At 34.9% G+C, this 13460-nt stretch overlaps 1 protein-coding gene and 1 long non-coding RNA gene across 3 annotated transcripts in view; one reads left to right on the top strand and one right to left on the bottom strand.

The window, feature by feature from the left end:
- The window catches only part of LOC149208442 (uncharacterized), a 149366-nt gene that overhangs the window by 75525 nt on the left and 60381 nt on the right, over window positions 1-13460 (top strand). The window lies entirely within an intron of this gene.
- Window positions 2269-4112, bottom strand: LOC149208445 (uncharacterized). Of its 2 annotated transcripts, none has more exons than XR_016252106.1 (3): window positions 3742-4112; window positions 3380-3651; window positions 2269-2371 (listed from the first exon to the last, which is right to left on the bottom strand). It is a non-coding gene; the product is annotated as an uncharacterized LOC149208445 (long non-coding RNA). The 2 variants fall into 2 exon arrangements; XR_016252107.1 differs by lacking the exon at window positions 2269-2371 and adding an exon at window positions 2691-2948.

The raw sequence follows: 13460 nt of genomic DNA, 5'->3' as shown, positions 1-13460 counted from the left end.
TCGTCATATTATGAAGGATAGTGCAAATGCAAGGCCTATATAAAGGAAGTTTCATGTATGACTTTCGATGACTCCATAATGTGCCTCCATAATAGTTACCAGGTTGACAAGTTAAATTCCTATAACATGGATACTAATTCCCCACAAATAACACTATCGCATCTCGAATGCAACAATTGATTTGACTCCATTTCAATGGGGAACTCCACCAAGAAAATAGTGTTGGAAGATGCAAATAACGAGTGATGAAATGATAATTTTGCCTTAATTTTAGAGTGACATTTCCTATAAGGGAAGTCACGAGTGCAATCCCCACATAATAACAAGTTCAAACTTCAGACATCACAAGGACTAAAGAAAGAGTAAATAAGGCCATGAACCCTAACGTAGATTTAAAAATAAATAAAAGGGTAAACATGTGAGGTCATTTAATGCACAAATGCCATGCGTAGACGAAAAGGGTAGACGAAAATGTCAAGTGAACATATTGATGGTTTCATGCATTTAAAATATTTATTAAGTGGTAAATAGAGTATGGAATTTGATAGGTAAATTACTAGTCACAAGGTGATTTGATTGTGATTTAATTTGACTATCATTGGCAATGGTGAAGATTTGATATAGATGCTATGAAAATATTTATGAAATAGTTATCTTTGACAATTATGATGATTTGATACTTTGAAAATATTTATTAAATGGTTATCATAGATGGAATTTGAAGATCAAACTGTTAATAACAAGGTAATTACAAACTGATTTTTTTTCTAACTCATCCACATTTCGTATTAAAGTAATTAAAACAAACATTAAAATTACAAAAGCCATCAAATTTATTTTTTTCCCACTCATCCACATTCTATATTAAAATAATAGAAACAAACCTTAAAAATACAAAAAAAACCATGATTAATACTTTCAATTTGAAATTCTTACCCTAATCGTTATCCTTCACACTAATGATGGTTTGATACTTGATATTTTGAAAATACTTATCACGTGGTTATCCTTCGCAATCTTGAAAGTTTGAAAATACTGATACTTGATACTTTGAATATACTTATCCGGTGGTTATCCTTCGCATTCCTCATTATTTAATACTTTGAAAATATTTGTTCAGTGGTTATTCTTCGCAGCCTCGTGATTTGAAAAAATTTATTTAGTGGTTATCTTCGCAATCTTGAAACTTTGAATTTATTTATTAGATATTTGTTCAGTAGTTATTCTTCGCAGTCTCGTGATTTGAAAATATTTATTTAGAGGTTATCCTTCGCAATCTTTGAAAATATTTATTAAATATTTGTTCAGTGGTTAGTCTTCGCAATCTCATGATTTGAAAATATTTATTTAGTGGTTATCCTTCGCAATCTTGAAACTTTGAAAATATTTATTAAGTAGTTATGCTTCGCAATCTTGAAACTTTGAAAATATTCATGAAGTGGTTATGGTTCGAAGTCTCATGATTTGATACTTTGAAAACATTTATTAAGTGGTTATCCATCATTTGAGACATGTAACTATGTGTTGTGTTCAGGGGTTAAATTTGACGGGTGACCCTACCCGTCAAGGAATTTTTTTATGACGTTTTTATTTTTAAACTGCCCATCATATGACTTTTAAAATTTATTTGTACAAGTTTCATCTAATTTCAAATTGTACTCATAATTGTTCAAATTTTTCATTTTTTGTTGTACAATTCGGCTCAAGTCTCATTGCTACACTTTGTTTTGACACCTGCTGATCAAATTTTTCTGCAAATTTTCCAGATTGTTCAAATGTTCTGAGTTTTTTTGTTTAAAATGGAAACACTGATAAAATAGATGGGAAATATATATATAATTCACCTTATTAATAAAAAATAGAAAAATAATAAATCTACAACACTTCCATGCTTCTTACATTTTTTAAAAAATGATAAGCCTAAATATACCTCTTACAAAGAAAAATTTGAATACCTTAAATAAATAACAATTATTTAAGAACGGCATATATATAATATTTTCTAATTTAATACATATAAAAAATAAACAAAATAAAATTTAAATCATTTAGTTTACCAACAAACCACCACAAAAATGTCTACATTGCTGTTTAAAACATCTTTTGAAATAATTGAGATCAAAATTCTGAATAAAGTTTTCTCTATATTCTTTATATTATCTCTTAGACCTTCAAATGCTTTCTGAGCAAACAAATAAAACTGATATTTTATAAATGCAAAGTTACTCTCCAGTAAAGGATCTTGAAATTACCAGTGGCTCTGAGTCTGCGGTTCTTGTCACAGTCATTGTACTCGCCATGCCCACTGCTCTGATTTGTTCTGAAATGTTGGAATCGTTTTCTACTTGATTATCCACTACATTAAGAAACCCTGCAGCAAGGTCCCAAAGCTTGTTTCAATTGAATTATAGAATTTATACATTTGATTTAAAATTTTTGTAATTTATATTAAATTTTGATAATAAAAAAATTATTTAGTGACATTACAAATTGTTTTATTAAATTACAAATTCTATAACCTAGATTTTAGATTTTTATAATTTATATTGATTTTAATAGTCTTTCAAATTAACCAACAACTTATAATATAATTAATCTGAAAATTTTTATAAAAACCCTATATTTCATATTTAACATGGATAATCATTAAATGCAAAATCCAGATTACTCAAGTGAAATTACAGAAAGGCTGAATTTGTTATTCCCTGTGAACGTACAGTGAAATCACTGCTAAATCACTACCATCAAATTTCAATTGAATACTTTCAAGACACTCTGGCATTTGCTCAGCTTGCAGAAGGTAATTTCTCAAACTACTCGGCCTTTGGTCTTGCGGCTTTGAAAAGCACTAGCGTTCTTGGTATGGCACATGTCATTTCCTCATTTCCCCGGACCATCATGCCCGCGAATCGCGATATTTTGTCCGATTCTTTCTTTCGGTCAAAAATCTAAAAAAAGCAGTTTAACTTTTTTAATCTTTTCAATTGTTTGTATGAACGAGTCTAACATGGTTGTTCGTTTCCAGGAGATTTTATTATTTTATCATTAACCATTTAATTATAAAAGTATGGGATTTCTTGATTAAAATACTGAATACATATATACAGTCATTAATAAATAAATTAACATCAAATATAACTGTATAATGAAACTCAAAAATAAATTTGACACCCAAAAACGATGGCTTCACCTTATTATTTAAGAATTAATAATAACCACAATTTCAAACCAAAACAAAAACAATCATTTCACCTTATTATTAAGGACTATAAATAGTCATCCCATAGATTTAAAAGGAACTCCATATAACGATGAATCTAATTTTGTAAAAGCAAATTCTAAAATTAAAAATACAGAGAAAAACAACTATATCTCCAACCTGTGCGGAAAACTACAGGTTCCATCAATCAAAATGATCTGCACGCGGATTTCTAAATGAAATTGTGCGAACAGGCGCAACCGTCTTTGTCCTCTGGACGAACAACGGCAGCTTCCCTCTCTACCAACAACGCAACGACAGCTTTATGATTTCTGTATCGATTCCCCTGCTGCTTCTTCATACAGATAGCTTTAATTACTCATCTACTTTGGCTGACTTAATGCTTTAATCTTATGAATTACGAATCTGCTACATCGCTAGGTCCAAGAAAGCTTGAGATTTTATGGAAGCCGTTAGTCTTTGAAATGAATAACGCAGAAGAAAGAATAAAAGAAAACGTCATAGATTCGCCAAAATCTAACCTGAAAGAAGCCGGATCAGCGCCGAATTCCGTCCGATATACTTTAGATATCGCCGTCTTGAGCCTAAACCGGCTATACCACAGACAACCTCCGTTATTTGCTAAAAACAGCCACACTCGGTCGATCTTTGAGGTCGAAAGCACAGAAATCTTTGAGGTCGAAATAAAGAGGAAGAAAAGGGGAATTTCAGATGCACAGTTTCTCCGCTTTGGGAGCTAAGAACGCAGAGAAACGCGCAGGATTGCTCCTTCTATAGGCGATTAAATATCCAAAAAGATGACAGAGGAGGGCGGCAAGCAATGGATCGAGACCAGTCGGAAGCAACCTGTGGACAAGGACTCTTCCTTGCGACTCTGTAACTTGTTACTTAAGTTTCCTGTTTCCATATCTTTCCATATCTTGGACACGCGGGCCGCGGTAGTCTGGTACTTGTATTTGGTAAGTTTACAGTAAATGCTCCAGCGATCAGACGACCCCACAAAATTTATTTCCATTCTTGAAAGTTGGTGGACGGCGGACGGGTAACACGGAAGTTGCAATGTTAAATATATATAACAATTATTAAAAAAAAACTTAAAACTTTCCATTTTCAAACATGCCCGTCATATTGACGGTATTAAAAATTAATAGCAAGTTACCCCTGACGCGGATATTCGAAATTAAAACGTATTTTACGTGTAAAAAACTTAAAAACGGGCATACGGGCGTCAAATTTAACCCCTGCTTGCACCTCATTGCTTTCAGCTGCGCCTTTTACGAACCCGAGTCAAGTCTCTATCTCCCGCTTCATACGCACATTTCTCATCTCCCGCTCCATATGTACATTTCTGTCTTTACTGCTGTCTTCGTTGTAGCAGTTCATTTGTGTTGTGTTGAACACATTTAACTGTGACAAGAAGACTTGGTGAAAGAACTCAAAAGAACTTTGCGATACTGTTAAACCATCACCGTTCCCGACATTTCTTTGACCGGGAAGGGAAGGATTATATAGGTCTCACAACTCAAATAATGGAGATAGGGAAGGCCTATATAAGTCTCACAACTTAAATCATAAATTTATTTTAATATTTAAATTTATTAATGCATTTATTATTAAATAGTTACGTATACAATATAATAGAATAAGAGTATTATTAAATAATTATGTATATAATGAAATAAAATCAAGTAAATTTAATAAAAAAAATTAATGTTATTTCATATGTTATTTTGATCAGGAGAAATTTAGAAATCATTATATTATAAAATAAATCATAAATTTAAATAAATATTCAAGACTTATTATTGACTTAATAAATTATAAATTTAAGTAAATATTAAATATTCAAAACTTACTATTGATTTAAATTTTTATCAGGATTTACACAAATGTTTTCAGAGGAATAAACCTATAACATTGCTAGTAGTAGACTATTGGCTATATTGAGAATCTACCAGCTTTCTAGATAAAAATCGTAGCTCACAATACATGATTATCACACACTGAAAATTTATAGAAGATTGCCAGAAATCAAAATTAGGACTTCACTTTTGCAAAAAACAATAAACAATCATGGAAAGAAAAAATGGTATGACCATTAGCTACATGGAAAGGATCCCAACCTGATTTGCTTTCGAAGCATTGTAAGCCCCTCTTTGGATAATCTATCAACAACGACAAAATTACCTTTCCCTTAATTGTTATTGACTTACTTTGTTAGTTATTCAACTTATTCTACCACAATTCATTTCTGCATACGAAACTTTACCATAATTACAATGTTTATCTGATATATTAAGATAATCTCTTTATCTTTTATATCTAATAAAAAAATCTACTCTTATGCCTAGAATCTTGGTAATTAGATTTTGATTTTAAGGTATTCTGGAAGCTAGTTGTGAGTTCATAATTACGCTTGAGATACAATTATGAATGATTGTTAAAGTCGAAATGAAAATGAATCTAACAAATCTAAAAACAAATTATTATAAATCTTATTTATAATATGTATATTTATTTTATTTGGTTAAGAGTTATTTTTTTTAGACTTAAGGAATGATTTAAGACTTAGAGATATATGGCAGGAGTGAAAGCCTGTCTCTTTACTAACTTGTGAGCTATTTTCATGAGTAGTGATAAAGTGGGGTGTTTACTGGAGTAGTGATAATGTGTCAGCCTGCATTTTCTTGAATAGAGATAGATGTCCTCATAGTAGATTTTACAACAAAGTTATGATAGGTTTTCCTATTGTTTTAAAAAACATGATATAATGTATATCTCACTAAAATAATAACTTAACAATATATTATCATAAATCTTAAAATTAAAAACTACTTGTTGAATTAAATAAAAAGGTAATTAAAAACTATTTGTTGAATTAAATAAAAGGTAATTCAAATTTTTTTGTAGACTTTTTTATCAACATGCAAAAGAATATTAAAGTAATGGAGATAGGGAAAATTAGTAAATATAATTACAATGAAAGGGTTAACATATGTGATAATAAATTTAATATTGTATTAACAATTTTTTTATTAACAGTAAAATAAATGTGTGAGAGAATTAAGAATCGACTAGATATAAAATAATATTAGATTTGTAAAATTACATAAATCAAAAGTAGAAATTATAAAGATTTTATATTATTTTTTTTAATTAATAAAAAAATTGATTTAATATTTTATTAATATTTATATATTAAGTAGCTGAGAAATTTTAAGTTTGTAAAATTACTTTAAATGGTTATGACTTAAACCTGAAGAAAAAAAATTGAAAAAATCACAAGTTCAACTTTTTTGATCCTTTAACATAAAGTACTTCAAAATTAAACACTTGATTTACCTCATTTACCATCTTCCCCTAATGAGGAAGTATTCACAAAGTTTGCAAAAAAAATTCTTGTAAGCAAAAAACTATATATTTAAAAAGTTTTATGAAAATTTAGAATACCCTAATTTTGTTCATTTTATGTCCTCATTCATTATTTAAGTAATATTTTGGAGAAAAGGAATTAGATAAAGTAAATAAATTGAATTCAATAGATACAGTTTGAATTTTGAGTGCTTTGCAGGTTCATATAGATGATCGGATGAATGTTTACACCTTGTTCACATTGGCCTGCAGCCTATCTTGTCATATTCACCTCCTCTAAATCATATGATCTTGTATAGTGATGGGTTATGGCCTTTTGAGTCACATGACTTGAGTCATTTCTGAAAGTTTCACATAGTGGTGGTTTTTTAGAGTCCATTAGTACTATATAGCATTCTTTTGGTGAGTATTTCCCGTGCTTTACTGGTGCCCATATTAGCTCATCCTCTCCTTCCAGTATTCTGATATGTGATTCAGTATGGGCCTCTGTGTATTCCTTCCAATGTTGCTGCCATAGAGGAGGGATCTGCAATGCCCTCCTTGTTGTGCAAATGTTGAGCGTTCTCTGTCCGCTATGTGACTGAGATGAGTGATCCCCCTAGGAGAGAGATGGGTTCTTAGCTCCTCAGGGACCCTGTGAGCGTTTCCACACCCAATCCAGGGGTCTATCCCTAGTCTGACCGATCCTCCGAAAGCAAATATTTTCCCCGGCTGCTTCCCTTTCCACAAGAATCTGCAACATAGGTTTTTTATTCTAGAAAGGATTCCCCTTGGTATTTAGGCTAGCGACACCCAGTACACTAGTGTGGCTTCCAAAACTGCTTTGATGAGGATCACTCTACCTGCTCTCAATAAATATTCGTGGTACTAAATGTTAAGCCATTTTCCCATCTTGGTGATGAGCCAAATCTAGTCTGTGATCTTATATCCATGAGGCTTTAATATGTAGCCCAAGTATTTGAGACCCTCGTCTAGTTGCAGTAGGGTATAAGGGAATCTGCTCAGAGGATAGTGTATCTCGTATGGGGAGAAGCCAATAGCTGTTATAGTGGACTTTGCATTATTCACCATCATGCCTGTGGCCAATAGGAAAATAGACAAAGTGTTTTGTAGTGAGGTCAAATCACCAATATTCCCATTTAGGAAGAGAAGAACATCGTCTACAAAGAGTAAGTGCGTCAATGTGCATCTATATGCAATCTTGATACCTCTTAGTCTTCCCTGACGATGTTCCTCCTTTAAGATTCTGCTGAGACCTTCCATGATGAGTAAGAATAGTAATGGGGATAGTGGGCATCCTTGCCTGAGACCTCTCTCACAGTGAAAGAAGGGTGATGCTGCCCCATTTACAAGGACATTGAATGATACATTAGTAATGTAGCACATAATCCATCTTATGAACTCCTATGGAAATCCTAAGTGAGTTAGAAGCATTCTAATATAGAACCAATTAACTCTGTCAAAAGCTTTCGAGAGATCTACTTTCAGGACCATACCTTTAAGTTTCTTTCTCTGAATGGAGTGCAATATTTCTTGTATAGTTCTGACAGCCTCATGGATTTGTCTATTTTGCAAGAAAGCAAATTGTTCAGCTGAGATGTGGTTACACAGGATCGGCCGGAGGCGGTTGGCTATGATCTTGGGTATGATTTTGTATATACAGTTGCACAAGGAAATGGGACAAAAGTCATTGAAGGAGGTGGGATTGTCAGATTTGGGGATGAGAGCAATGAAGGATGAGTTGTAGGCCTCATACATCTTTCCGTTGGATCTACACTCCTCTATAAATTTTAAGAGGTCCCCTCCAAGAGTTTCAAAAAAATCCAGATAGAATTCCACATTCCATCCATCTGGGCCTGGGCTTTTGTCTCGTTTGAACCATTTTAGGGTGGCTTCCAGCTCTCCCAAAGTGACTTCCTTTGTCAGTTCCAATGCATCCTCCTAGTCGACAAACCTGGGAAACAATTGAGTTGTTCTCATGACTTCAGCTAGAGTAGCATTTTGAGGGGCCTTGTAAATGTTCCTGAAATGAGATGTAGCCAGGGCAGCTAATTTAGGGAAGGTATTCATTGTTTCTCCCTCCTCATCTGTTAGCTACCAAATTGTATTAATAGCTTTGCGCCTATTCGCAAATTTGTGGTAGAACTTAGTATTATCATCCCCTTCCATAAGTCAAATGGTTCTGCTTCTCATTCACCAAATTTCCTCTCAATCCTTACATATTTGACTTCTTCTAGCCAGAAGGGATGTAATTTTATCCTTGTGTTCTGGGGAGGAGTAAATCCCTTGATGATCATTCTCAAAAGCCTCTATTTCTTCTTCAGTAGTCTTGAGGGTAAGGTCCTCTAGGTTCGCTTTTTGTGTGCCCATATTTTGGAGAGATTCTTCAGTTCTCTTAGGTTTTGATACCATCATGTACAAATTAAAGAAGAGTACATTTACAAGGCTGCTTTCGAGAATAGGTATTGGCATTATGAGTTTGTTGTAGTTCCATTTGGTTTTACTAATGCTCCAACTACCTTTATGTTCTTGAGGAATAGTGTGTTGTATCCTTCTCTGGAAAATTTTATTATTCTGTTCATTGATGACATCTTGATATATTCTAAAAATGAGGAAGAGCATGTTGAGCATTTAGTAATAGTATTGAGATTGCTGAGAGAGCATCAGTTGTATGCGAAACTTAGTAAATGTAGTTTCTTTGAGACAAAGGTACATTACATGGGACATGTTGTTTCTAAGGAAGACATCCTAGTGGACCTGGAGAAGATAAGAGCTATCATGGAGTGGATAGTTCCTAGAAATGTGGATGAGGTAAGATCATTTATGGGCCTAGCAGGTTATTATAGGAGGTTCATCAGAAACTTCTCTCGGATTGCATATCCTATTACGTCACTGCAGAGAAAAGGTAAGAAATTTGAATAGACAGAGGAATGTGCAGACGATTTTGTGCAATTGAAACATTTTTTTACAAATGCTCCAGTTCTAAAGATTGTTGAAAAGGACAAAGAGTTTGTCATTTGTACATATGCTTCCAAGAGAGGACTTGGTGAAGGCTTAATGCCGAAAGGACAAGTATTGTGCTATGTGTCATGAAACCTGAATGGGCATGAGAAAAATTATCTGACACGTGATCTTGAGTTGGTAGCAATCATCCATGCATAAAAGATGTGGACACACTATCTTGTTGGCAAGAGGTTTGTATTGATGAGCGATCATAATGGATTGAGGTATCTAATTGACCAGCCAAACCTGAATACGAGGCAAACTAGATGGTTGGCCATGATCAATGAGTTCAGATTTGATATCATGTATATTAAAGGGAAGGAAAACATGGTTGCAGAAAATCTTAGCAGGAGAGAACAAATGAATCTTATAGAAGCTATGAGCTCCTATGGGATAGATTTACAAAATCAGATATTTCAGGAAGGATAGAAGGATGACAGGTACATGGAGCTTATGCACAAGCTACAACAGGGGTACAAGTGATCAGGATGTGGACTATCGTCTCATAGTATATGGTTTCGTCAGATTTCGGGACATGGTTTATGTGTCGAATAACAATGAGACCAAGAAGACTATCTTGCAATAATTTCATTCTAAACCGTATTCAGGTAACCTAGGATACCATAAGGCATTGAAAACAATAAAGAAGTTTTATTATTGGCTAAATTTGAAGAAGGAAGTGGTAGGTTTTGTGGCTAGAATGTAAGTACTTAGGTGCCTTACTAGAGCCTATTATGATTCAAGAGTGGAAATGGGAGGTTATTTCCATGGATTTCATCATAGATTTGTCGAGAAAATTTAGACAACATGATTCCATCATGGTTGTGGTTTACAGTTGACAAAGTTAGTGCACTTCATTCTAGTGAAGTCTACCTACTAAGCTAATGATGTAGCACAGGTCTTCATCAGAGATATATTGAGGTTGCATGGTGTTCTAAGGAATATTGTGTCAAACGGGGATGCTAAGTTCACTTCCAAATTTTGGAAGGAGTTGTTTGCAAGTATGGGGACATATTTGGCCTTTAGCACTGCTTATTATCTGTAGATATATGGACATATAGAGAGGGTCAACAAGATATTTGAGGACATGCCGACGATGTATGTGATGCATCAACAGAGTAGATGGGAGGAGTGCCTTCCATTGGTTAAGTTTTCTTACAATAATGGTTATCAAGGGTCACTAGGGACGAGTCCATTTGAGGCATTGTATGGGCAGAGTTGCAACACTCCCATAATTTGGAGTGGTCTAGTGAACAAGGTGTTGATTAGACTAGACATGTTGGCAAATATGGAACAAGAAATATAGGTAATCAAGAAGAATTTGAAGGTAGCACAGGACAGGTAGAAAGGTTATGCAGACCGAAACATGATGATTAAGGAGCTTCAAGTTGGGGAATAGGTGTACTTGTGCATCAAGCCCAAGAAGATCTCCTTGAGGATTAGATGATGTGCCAAGATGGCACCTCGGTTTTGTGGACCTTTCAAGATTCTTAAAAGGATTGGACCAGTTCCTTATCGACTTGCAGTGAAATTCCATGAGGTTTTCCCTGTGTCATTTATTAAGAACTATGTTATAGATGTTGATCATGTGATTGACTAGTCTGTATTGTAGGTAAATCCATAACGAAAATTCTAGCAGGAACTTTAGTGTATTTTGTAGAGAAAGATTCTCATGCTCTGGAACCAAGCAATTGAGTAGGTTAAAGTGTAGTGGAAGCACTTTAGGCCCAATGAAGCTACATGGAAGATGGTTAATCATATGCGGGCTATGTATCCTTCTCTATTCACTGGTTGAGCAAATGTTTTTAGCATATGTTTTGGTATATATATATATATATATATATATATATATACGGATGTAAATACCACCATGAGTTGTGTTATAAAGCTCCAATAAGCGGTATGGGTGTCATTTCATTATGGTTGTTATGACTGTTATGGTTTTCATGTTGGTTTTCTTTTCAATGGGTTGATCATTGTAAACTATTGGCTTAAGGGGGACTGACCCAGGTTCAAAGTTGTTGGCGCCAACCAACAAAACCCTCAATTCTTGGCACCTTTGTCAACAACCTGCATAGCACAGGCTGCAGTCTCACCCAAAGCAGTATTGGGGGATGCTAGAACCATGTTTTTGCATCCAGGGACATGTGATAAAGCAGTTTTGGAGCTTAGATCTACCTTCGCGCAGATTAGTATCTTCCGAGGGCTTGCTATTGTGACTAGGGTAAAATGGCTTTTATACCTTCACAAAGGTCTACGATCAGTCTTTGCGGACCTTAAACAGACATATTATCTACATTCGTGCATCAATAAAGAACCCTAGGTTTGCCTTCGCGTAGATCTATCCAATTCACCAGAAAACATGACAAAAATAGTCCTTAACTTTGCGAATGAAGATAAATACTCAAAACATGTATAAATTAGACAAATTTAATGATTTCATGCAACACTTATTCATTATTCCATAGAAAACACATTATAAGCGACAAATCATAACATAAATGGAATCAACATAAATGCTCAGATTGCATAGTAATTCTTGAAAATCAATCTTTATTGATCTTCAATATTCATATTACAGACTCCTTCACCCTGCGCACTCAGCTGCAGGGGTTTGTGCACTCAGATGCAGACTTACCCAAGGTCTCCTACACACTCAACTGCAGGAGCCTTCCCTTTCTCACCTAAGTACAACAAGCAAAGCCTTCCTACCTTAGCACTTGCCCAAGACAACAAAAACCATTTATCTTACCCAATTCTTCATCAAAACTTATCTCTAAGACTCACTATGACTCGACTATTTATAGCTTCCTTCCATAAAATACCATGGTTTTTGGACCATGGGAGAATCTTAAAACTAACCAAAAACAAGGGGCTAAGACCCCTTTGACTCCTACTTAGTTTCACGTTCCACATCCACATATTGTGGAGACTTTACATTCTTTTAAAAACACATACAAAATTTGGGTTAAATTAACCCTAAAACTAACCCTAGCGACCCTAACCCAGCAGGCCCCCAACACAAAGATCGTGACTCACCCTCGAGTCACTCAGCTGGCACCCCGATCTTGCCACATAGACCACCAAGCTCAACCTTTAACACTGAAACTTTAGCAATGCTCTTTGCCGCAACCTGCTTAATTTCTTCCACCATTTTTCTCTTGTCGGACCCTCCACTGCTAGGCGCATCATCCTCTGCGTCTACTGGAGCCCCTTGAGATTTTCTTGAAGTGAAAGTGTAAGCTGAAAAGCTTCCTCTAGCCACAACTTCAGTCTTGCCTTCAGAAGGGCCTCTTTCCTCTACAATTCCTTCGCCTATGCTTGCAGTTGCTAGCCTTCTTGCAACTTCACGAGCCACTGTGTGCAGTCTCTCAGACCTCATCATACTTCTGTTGTGTTTCTCTGACATCTGTTTGCAGCGTTTGCAAATTTGGCTCCTCCTGCAGGTTAGTCCATATTTGCATTGTTACGTCAAACATCATGCCACAGTTTGTGACTTCGGTATCCAATGTCATCATATTTTCCTTAATTGCTTCTCCACGTTTCTCCCGGACCTCTGGCAAAGTCATTGGCTACAACTTCAACTGCAGCTATGATATCTTCATTTGAAAATCAAAAGTAACCCTGCCAACTTCATCCTTAGATGCACGTGCTGAAGCAACCAGTTTCCTTACTTTTTTCGAAGCTTCAACATCCTCTGGGATATTTCATTCTGGCACTGTCTTGCAGGCCTGCTTAATCGCAGTTTCCAAGTTCTGCTTTCATGTCTGCATCTCCTCCTATGCCTTCAGTGCCTGAGTTTTCTCCACGAACATCTGTTCATTGGTGATTTTAAACTCACTGACGACTGTGAGTGCACGCTGCT

Source organism: Pinus tabuliformis, chromosome 1_2, assembly GCF_031772625.1.
Source record: "Pinus tabuliformis cultivar Carrire ecotype Pingquan chromosome 1_2, CPIR1, whole genome shotgun sequence".
Classification (NCBI taxonomy): Eukaryota; Viridiplantae; Streptophyta; class Pinopsida; order Pinales; family Pinaceae; genus Pinus; species Pinus tabuliformis.
The sequence above is the reverse complement of the archived record's forward strand: the minus strand, read 5'-3'. Positions and strand labels throughout refer to the sequence as shown.